The sequence below is a fragment of the Trichosurus vulpecula genome, chromosome 7 (genome assembly GCF_011100635.1).
Source record: "Trichosurus vulpecula isolate mTriVul1 chromosome 7, mTriVul1.pri, whole genome shotgun sequence".
In the NCBI taxonomy this organism is placed as follows: domain Eukaryota; kingdom Metazoa; phylum Chordata; class Mammalia; order Diprotodontia; family Phalangeridae; genus Trichosurus; species Trichosurus vulpecula.
The window spans coordinates 171095312-171103885 of NC_050579.1; positions in this window are offsets into that span (position 1 = coordinate 171095312).

Sequence of the window (8574 nt, forward strand, 5' to 3'; positions counted from 1 at the left end):
GCCGGGTGAAACAGGCCCTAGCACCCTGAATCAGTGAGCTGTGGCAGTTACCAGACTTCTCAACCCACAAACACCAAAGACAACAGAGAAGGTTAGTGGGAAAAGCTGTGGGGGACAGAGTGAAAAGAGTTCGTGGTTCAGCCATTGCCCCAGGGGCACTGGGGCTGCAGTTGCATCTGGCCCCAGGCCCACCTGGCAGGAGGAATTAAGTGGCGGATCAGAGCAGGAGTGCACAGCCTGCTTAAGATTTGCGTCAGGTCCAGGTTGGCGGTTCTTGGGAAAGGAGGAGTTCTGGTGTGGCAGAACTGGCAGTATAGAAATAGCTCTGAAATCAATGGTGCATCCCCTCAAGCTTGGAACAAAGTACTCTTTGCTCTATAAGCAGTCATACCCTGACAAAAAACTCAAGGGTCAAGTAAGTTGGCTGGGAACATGGCCAGGCAGCGAAAATGCACTCAGATTCAGTCTCAGACTTTGGAATCTTTCTTTGGTGACAAAGAAGACCAAAACATACAGCCAGAAGGAGTCAACAAAGTCAAAGAGCCTACATCAAAAGCCTCCAAAAAAAACATGAACTGGTCTCAGGCCATGAAAGAGCTCAAAAAGGATTTGGAAAAGCAAGTTAGAGAAGTAGAGGAAAAATTGGGAAGACAAATGAGAAGGATGTGAGAAAACCATGAAAAACAAGTCAATGACTTGCTAAAGGAGACCCAAAAAAAATACTGAAAAAAATATTGAAGAAAACAACACCTTAAAAAATAGATTAACTCAAATGGCAAAAGAGTTGCAAAAAGCCAATGAGGAGAAGAATGCCTTGAAAGGCAGAATTAGCCAAATGGAAAAGGAGGTCCAAAAGACCACTGAAGAAAATACTACCTTAAAAAGGAGATTGGAGCAAGTGGAAGTTAGTGACTTTATGAGAAATCAGGATATTATAAAACAGAAACAAAAGAATGAAAAAATGGAAGACAATGTGAAATATCTCATTGGAAAAACCACTGACCTGGAAAATAGATCCAGGAGAGAGAATTTAAAAATTATTGGACTACCTGAAAGCCATGATCAAAAAAAAGAGCCTAGATATCATCTTTCAAGAAATTATCAAGGAGAACTGCCCTGATATTCTAGAGCCAGAGGGTAAAATAGAAATTGAAAGAATCCACAGATCGCCTCCTCAAAAAGATCCCGAAAAGAAAACTTCTAGGAATATTGTCACCAAATTCCAGAGCTCCCAGATCGAGGAGAAAATACTGCAAGCAGCCAGAAAGAAACAATTTGAGTATTGTGGAAAAACAATCAGGATAACACAGGCTCTTGCAGCTTCCACATTAAGGGACTGAAAGTCTTGGAATACGATATTCTGGAGGTCAATGGAGCTAGGACTAAAACCTAGAATCACCTACCCAGCAAAACTGAGTATCATGCTCCAAGGCAAAATATGGATTTTCAATAAAATAGAGGACTTTCAAGCTTTCTCAGTGAAAAGACCAGAGCTGAATAGAAAATTTGACTTTCAAACACAAGAATCAAGAGAAGCATGAAAAGGTAAACAAGAAAGAGAAATCATAAGGGACTTACTAAAGTTGAACTGTTTTGTTTACATTCCTACATGGAAAGATGATGTATATGATTCATGAGACCTCAGTATCATAGTAGCTGAAAGGAATATGCATATATGTATGTATATGTATATATATACATATGCGTGTGTCTATGTATGTATACATATACATATATATGTATATATATATATACACACACACACACATACATACATACATATATAGACAGAGGGCACAGGGTGAGTTGAATATGAAGGGATGATATCTAAAAAAATAAAATAAAATTAAGGAATAAGAGAGGAATATATTGAGAGAGGGAGAAAGGGAGAGATAGAATGGGGTAAATTATCTTGCATAAAAGTGGCAAGAAAAAGTGGTTCTGTAGGAAGGGAAGAGGGGGTAGGTGAGGAGGAATGAGTAAATATTGCTCTTATCGGATCTGACCTGAGAAGGGAATACCATACACACTCAATTGGGTATCTTACCCCACAGGAAAGAAGGAGGAAGAAGATAAAAAAGGGGGGATGATAGAAGGGAGGGCAGATGGGGGAGGAGGTAATCAAAAACAAACACTTTTGAAAAGGGACAAGGTCAAGGGAGAAAATTCAGTAAAGGTGGATAGGTTAGGAAGGAGCAAAACATAGTTAATCTTTCACCACATGAGTATTGTGGCAGGGTTTTACATAATGATACACATGTGGCCTATGTTGAATTGCTTGCCTTCTTAGGGAGGGTGGGTGGGGAGGGAAGAGGGGAGAGAATTTGGAACTCAAAGTTTTAAAAACAGATGTTCAAAAACAAAAAAAATTTTTGCATGCAACTATGAAATAAGATACACAGGCAATGGGGCATAGAAATTTATCTTGCCCTATAAGAGAAGAATGGAAAGGGGGATGGGAGAGGAGTGGGGTGACAGATGGGAGGGCTGACTGGGGAACGAGGTAACCAGAATATACGCCATCTTGGAGTGGGCGGGAGGGTAGAAATGGGGAGAAAATTTGTAATTCAAACTCTTGTGAAGATCAATGCTGAAAACTAAATATATTAAATAAATTAAATTAAAAAAAAAACAAAAAAAAATTAAAAAAAACAGACCTTGCTTAGAAACTGAGGACAGAGAAAAGCAGTTGATAGAGTTAGAATATTTTTAACTCTCTATGCTGTTACTGGATAAAAGCCACACTTATGACTCTCACTCAATGACCTATTACTATACATTATAGTGGTAATGGTGCTGGTGAGGGGAGGTAGGGAAGAGATGGTTTGGTTCTATTATTTCATTGATATAGGGAAATCCTAGTGTGAAAACTGCTTCCATGGATCCAGAAGAGAAGCTCATCTACAAGTTATGTAGCTGTCTGGGTGCACTTAAAAGTTTCCCATTGTCACACATCTACAATAGGTTAGAACTTGAACCTTGAACTTCCTCACTCCAAAGTTTTTCACTATGCGATATTGCCTCTTGATATATGTGCATACAGTTCCAAATTTGTATAATTACTTAGCACTTTATTTTGAGATAATTAAAAAAATGGGAAAGGGTTAAGTTACTTTAGGATAGCATAGCCTGTGGTTGATAAATTAACAGTGTTTTCAAAATTAGAGACAAAGGGTTATATTCTGACCTGCTTCTTCTTTCCCCCCACCTCCCCGTTTGGGTAGAACATTGTAACTTTTGAAGCTAATATAGAGTGTGGAACAACTAGTTTGCTGAGCTTGTGGCTTTATGTACAATCAAGCCTTGTTAGAGTCCTCTTCATTTGTAATATTACTGTTACAGCGTAGGATGATATTCAGTTCTAAACAACATTCCAGTTGATGACTAGGGATTAGCTTGCCCATTATGTCTGTGGTATCACTAACTGATAAGCATCACCATTTTCCTTTTCCTTTCTGCTTGGCAATTTGGCCCTTATATTCAGCCTACAAAGCATGAGTATGAAGTGGTTCTTAAAATGACAAAGAGGGAGGGAAGTCTGAACAACAATCCATAGCAACATCAGAAAAAACTATTAGCTAAAAACCTCCTTTCTTCTTAAATATAAACAAATATACTTTTCAAATAGCATACAGAATATTGTTTATACTATTTCAACCTTGATATTGTCAGGAAATTGACCCACATTAGAACTTGAGTATTCTATTGCTTTCCTTTTAAGGCTTTCCCTAAGCAGAATAAATGTAAATGAGGGTACCTCCAACTTGCACATGGGTCCCCCAGACAAGTCTGCTCCAGGTTCAAGGTACTACATGAGTCCACACCCATTCAAAACCATAGCTTGGAGAGTTTTTTTTCTTTGTCATCATTAGTTGGCCAGAAGACTTATTCAAAGCAAAGACATTTAACAAAATAGTTAAATAAGAAAAGTAGCAATAAAATGTTTTCCCCATAAACCCGAGGCACTCTTTTTTACAAATACAAACACCATCAGTAGAAAGAATGGACACATGTGGGAAACATATATGGAGAGGCATGAATAGGGAACACAAGAAGCCAGGGTACATGTGTGGAGGGGCATACATGTAGGAAGTATGTGTGCACGACATATTGTGGAGGTGGCAACTTATACCTCCTATACTGTAGAGCCACTAAAGTCTTCTCATGACTTCCTCAGGCATCCCCTGTATGATAAATCTTATTGTCATTGCCATACATGTACTCTCTGCTGGATGCATATTCTACCCCACTGGTATCATGTGGATTCCTTTCAGTTTGGCTCCACTGGTGCTGTCAGTCACTGCTGGCTGTTGCCAGCTGGGTCCACTGAGCATGAGTTTGTAGAACATCTTGCTTCTGGTGGCAGCAGTTCTCACTGAAATGTTTTCTTTTTTTTCATAGGACATTGAGTGGACTCTGCTCTTTTAGTTTAAAGCCCTGGTGCTTTTTCTGCTACAGATTTTTTAGAAAGCAAAAACCTTTTACATGTGTAAATGTAAAATGTAGTCTGACCCAGACTAAGGAGAAAAAGCTTTCTTACAAAAAATTGGTGTTTTTATTTTTTTCTATAAAAGAAGTAGATCAGGGTAGTCCCTAATCAGAAATGGGGGACTTTTTCTAAACAACCTCATAACACAGTATTAAGGGAGTTTGCTAAAAACAAATAAACAAACAAAAACCTAGTGATATTAGAAGGCATTGGTTATTGGATGAAGGCAATTGATGGAATACAGAGGATGCCTAGTGACTCATCTGGCTGAGGATCCGTTATGTTCCTGGGGGCCCTTTAAAAAACAAGTGGATACCACTATGAATGGGAAGATGTATATGAACTTATGCAGAGTAAAGTAAGTAGAACCAATGGAACAATTTATACGAGAACAACATTATAAAGACAAACAAAAACTTAAAATACCTAAGAACGCTGATCAATACAATTATCTACCACGATTCAAGAGGACTAATGATAAAACATTCTACCCATTTCCTCAAAAAGAACTGATGGATTTGAGATGAAAGATGAGTCAGATGTTTTTGGACATGGTCAATGTGAGAATTTGTTTTTCATGGCTATATTTATTACATGGCCTTTTTCTTCTGCTTTTAATGAGGGAAGTAGTTGTGTTCAAAAAAAGTTCAGCAGAGGCCTCCTCCCCACACATACACGCAACAACAACAACAACAACACACCAAATAATGAAAACAGAAGGAAAGCTAGAAGGAATTGCAGACAAGCAAGGACAGTTTTGAAAGTTACATGTTGAATCTATTATGTGCTTGAAAAGCAAAATCTGCACAAAAGATTGGCAGTTTCAAGTATAGTCCTCTCCTGTTCTGCAATACGTACAGAAATGTTTGTTTTATTTGGTATTTAAGGTTATAATAAAAATATTCTTTAGGGCACTTTGACTCTTCTATTCCACAAAGGAATGCCACATTTTGGGAATTTCCTATCATCTTGATAACAATTTTGATAATAAATTCCATTTTTGCAGGGAGCAAGAAGGAAGATTCCCATAATTTTTCTCCACATGACAAATTTTATGTTTTGAGATTTTTAAGCTTCAATTTTTCACCAGTTATGTAATCTTATTTATTAACTTTTAAGACCAGCCTATTAAGGCATGGTTAAAATATTTCTACAGTTCTAGTGAGATATAGAGGACATGCATGGATTTTCTCTGATTGCTTCCATCCAACCATGTGAGATCTTTAGGGATTGACAATGCTAAGGGGCTTTCAATGGAAGTTGACAAAGAGTCCCCTAATTTGCTGCAGAGTTGGAGGTGCTGTTGAGCCAGTTGATGTACAAAAGGAACCAATTTGTCCCTTCCTTGTTCTCTTCTTTCCTGGCTTAGAAGCATGCTAACTAGTTTCAGTTGTGTCCTGACAGCCAAGTGGAGAAAGAGGCAATAGTCCATACATCCCACCCAGCCTACCATTTGCATGTGATTGCTTGGCTACCTCTGTCTCTTTTTCTTTCCTGATCTTAGATATCATTCCTGGGATGCAGGCTTGAGCAATGCATGTGAGAAAGGGATGCTGATCCACCAACTAGAAGTCAGGCTTCCCTAGGATTGAACATGGTTCATAAACTCCGATAGCTGTATACAGGTCTGGGAAGGGGAGAATGCTCCATCTCCTGTGTCTCTCCTTGCTAGAGTTGTGTAGCATTTGTTAATATCCATCATTTTCAGACACTACACAAATTCTGTAAATGTGAGAATGGGGCTGGCTTGATGGCAACAACATGGTATTGTGTAGTTCAGTTTTATAGTTTATCAACTAGCACACATTCTTTCTGTGTATATTTCTGTGGAAGGAACAGAGAAGATAATGCTTTATAGTTATATAATCTTATAAAGAGCATTGGACTTGAATCGAGGTTTGAATTTGAATCCCTGCCCTGTGACTAGCTGTGTGATACTGGGTAAGTCACATAACATCCCTAGGCCTGTTTCCTCATCTGTAAAACAGGGTTATTTGTGCTACCTACTTTGCAAGGTTGTTAACATCAAATGGGATGATGTTTTGTAAGTATAAAGTGCTATATAAATCTAAATTCTTCTTAATTCTATTATCATCCTCACTTTCTTACAAGAGAACATCCTGCCCTTTGAATCTGTTATGCCTCTCACAGATAAGAAACAAGATTTGAAATTAACCGATGTACCTTCCAATGGTACTTGATAGGCCCATGAGATCCAAACAGGAACTAGCTATTACCACTTTATCCATTGTTATTATGGGAAAAAGAGTTGGGGTCAAAAGGCCTAGATTTGAATTCTGATTATTCATGACTTTAGGCAAATTATTTAACTTCTCTAAACCTCAGCTTCCTTCTTTTAAAAATTAAGTAAGCACCTACTAAGCATCACATGTGCTAAGCACTGGGGATACAGAGAAAGGCAAAAAGACAGTCCTTGCTCTCCCACCATCTAATGTGAGGGACAACATGAAAGCAACAATGTAAAACAAGATATATAGAGAATAAATTGGAAATATAACAGAGAGAAGGCAGCAGAACTAAAGGGGATCAATAAAGGTTTCTTGAATAAGGTGGTACATTAGCTGTGACTTGAAGGAAGCCAGGAGACAGAGATGAGGAGGGAGAGAATTTCAGACATGGGGGAGGGGGACAGCCAATGAAAATGCAGTTAGGAGACAGAGTATCTTGTGTGAGGAACAAGGAGGCAGGGTGAGAAAGACTGGAAGGAAAAATAGGAAGCAGGAAAATGCACAATTGTAGCTTAGAATGTGAATGGGATGAATTTACTCATAAAATGGAAATAGCAGATTAAAAATTCGAATTCAACAATGTGTTGCTTTCAGTAAACATTATAAGAATGAGAGATACAAAGATAAAATAAAGAGCAGGAGTAGAATTTATTATGAAAAAAACAGGGGTAGTAATCATGATCTCAAAGTTAAATTAGATTTAATCAAAAGAGAAAAATAGAGAAACTTTACTATGTGTCAGCAATACTACTCAATGTTGTTTTAGACCATTTAAAATAACTAGACAGTATAAAATTTCTGAGCGCATACCTGTCAAAACATACACAGGAACTATTTGAACATAAACACAAAACATTTTTACACAAATGAAATCAGATCTAAATAACTGAAGTAATATTTATTGTTCATGGGTAGGTAAAGCCAATATAATTTTTAAAATTACAATTTTATCTATTTATTCAATGTCATTCCCATTAAATTACTAAAAAAAAAAGTCTTACTGAGTTAGAAAAAACAATAACAAAGTTTTTTTTTGGAAGAACAAAAGGTCAGGAACTTCAAAGAAACCACAGAAAAAAGATGTAAAGGAAATAGATTCAGCAGTATCAGACCTTTGTAGCAGTATCAGGGGAGAACATTGCTGAAGTGAAAAATGGATAATGTTTATTATTTTAAATTTAAAAATTGCTTGCATAAGTACAACCTATGTTGCAGAATGCAGAAAATCGGGAAAAAAGCTTTCATAGTCTCTAAGAGGATGAAATTGGGTTGGAATGTTGGTGTGGTGTAGGAAATGATGAGCTGGTTGATTTAGAAAAGCATGGAAAAGACTTGGACTTAGGAAGGAAGAGGCTATCCACCTTCTGAGAAACAGATGACAAGTAGAAATAAGCATAGTATGGTCTTACATATATGTGTATGAATGTATATGTGTATGTTTAAAGATATCTATGTGTGTGTGTGTGTGTATATATATATGTATATATATATACACACACACACACATATATATGCTTAGTTGTAGCCTACTTTACTGGGGGCAAGGGAAGGGAAAAAATAAAGTTAAAAGTGCACAGCAGAGAACAAAAAAAAAAAACCTACAAGGAAGCAAAGAAAAACTGGGTAGCTTTAAAAACAATGTGCAGTAATTATTATATAGGTTTCCTTAAAATGAAAATGTATTGTTCTCTATTAAATCATCTCTTCTGTTCTGGTGAGTATATGGCAATTTTTTTCTTTTCTCATTTTGCATTTAAGTTTAAAATAAATTAAAAAATTACAAAATAAAAGAAAAAAATTAATTAAAAAAAAAAGAAACCAAGGAGGCCAATGACC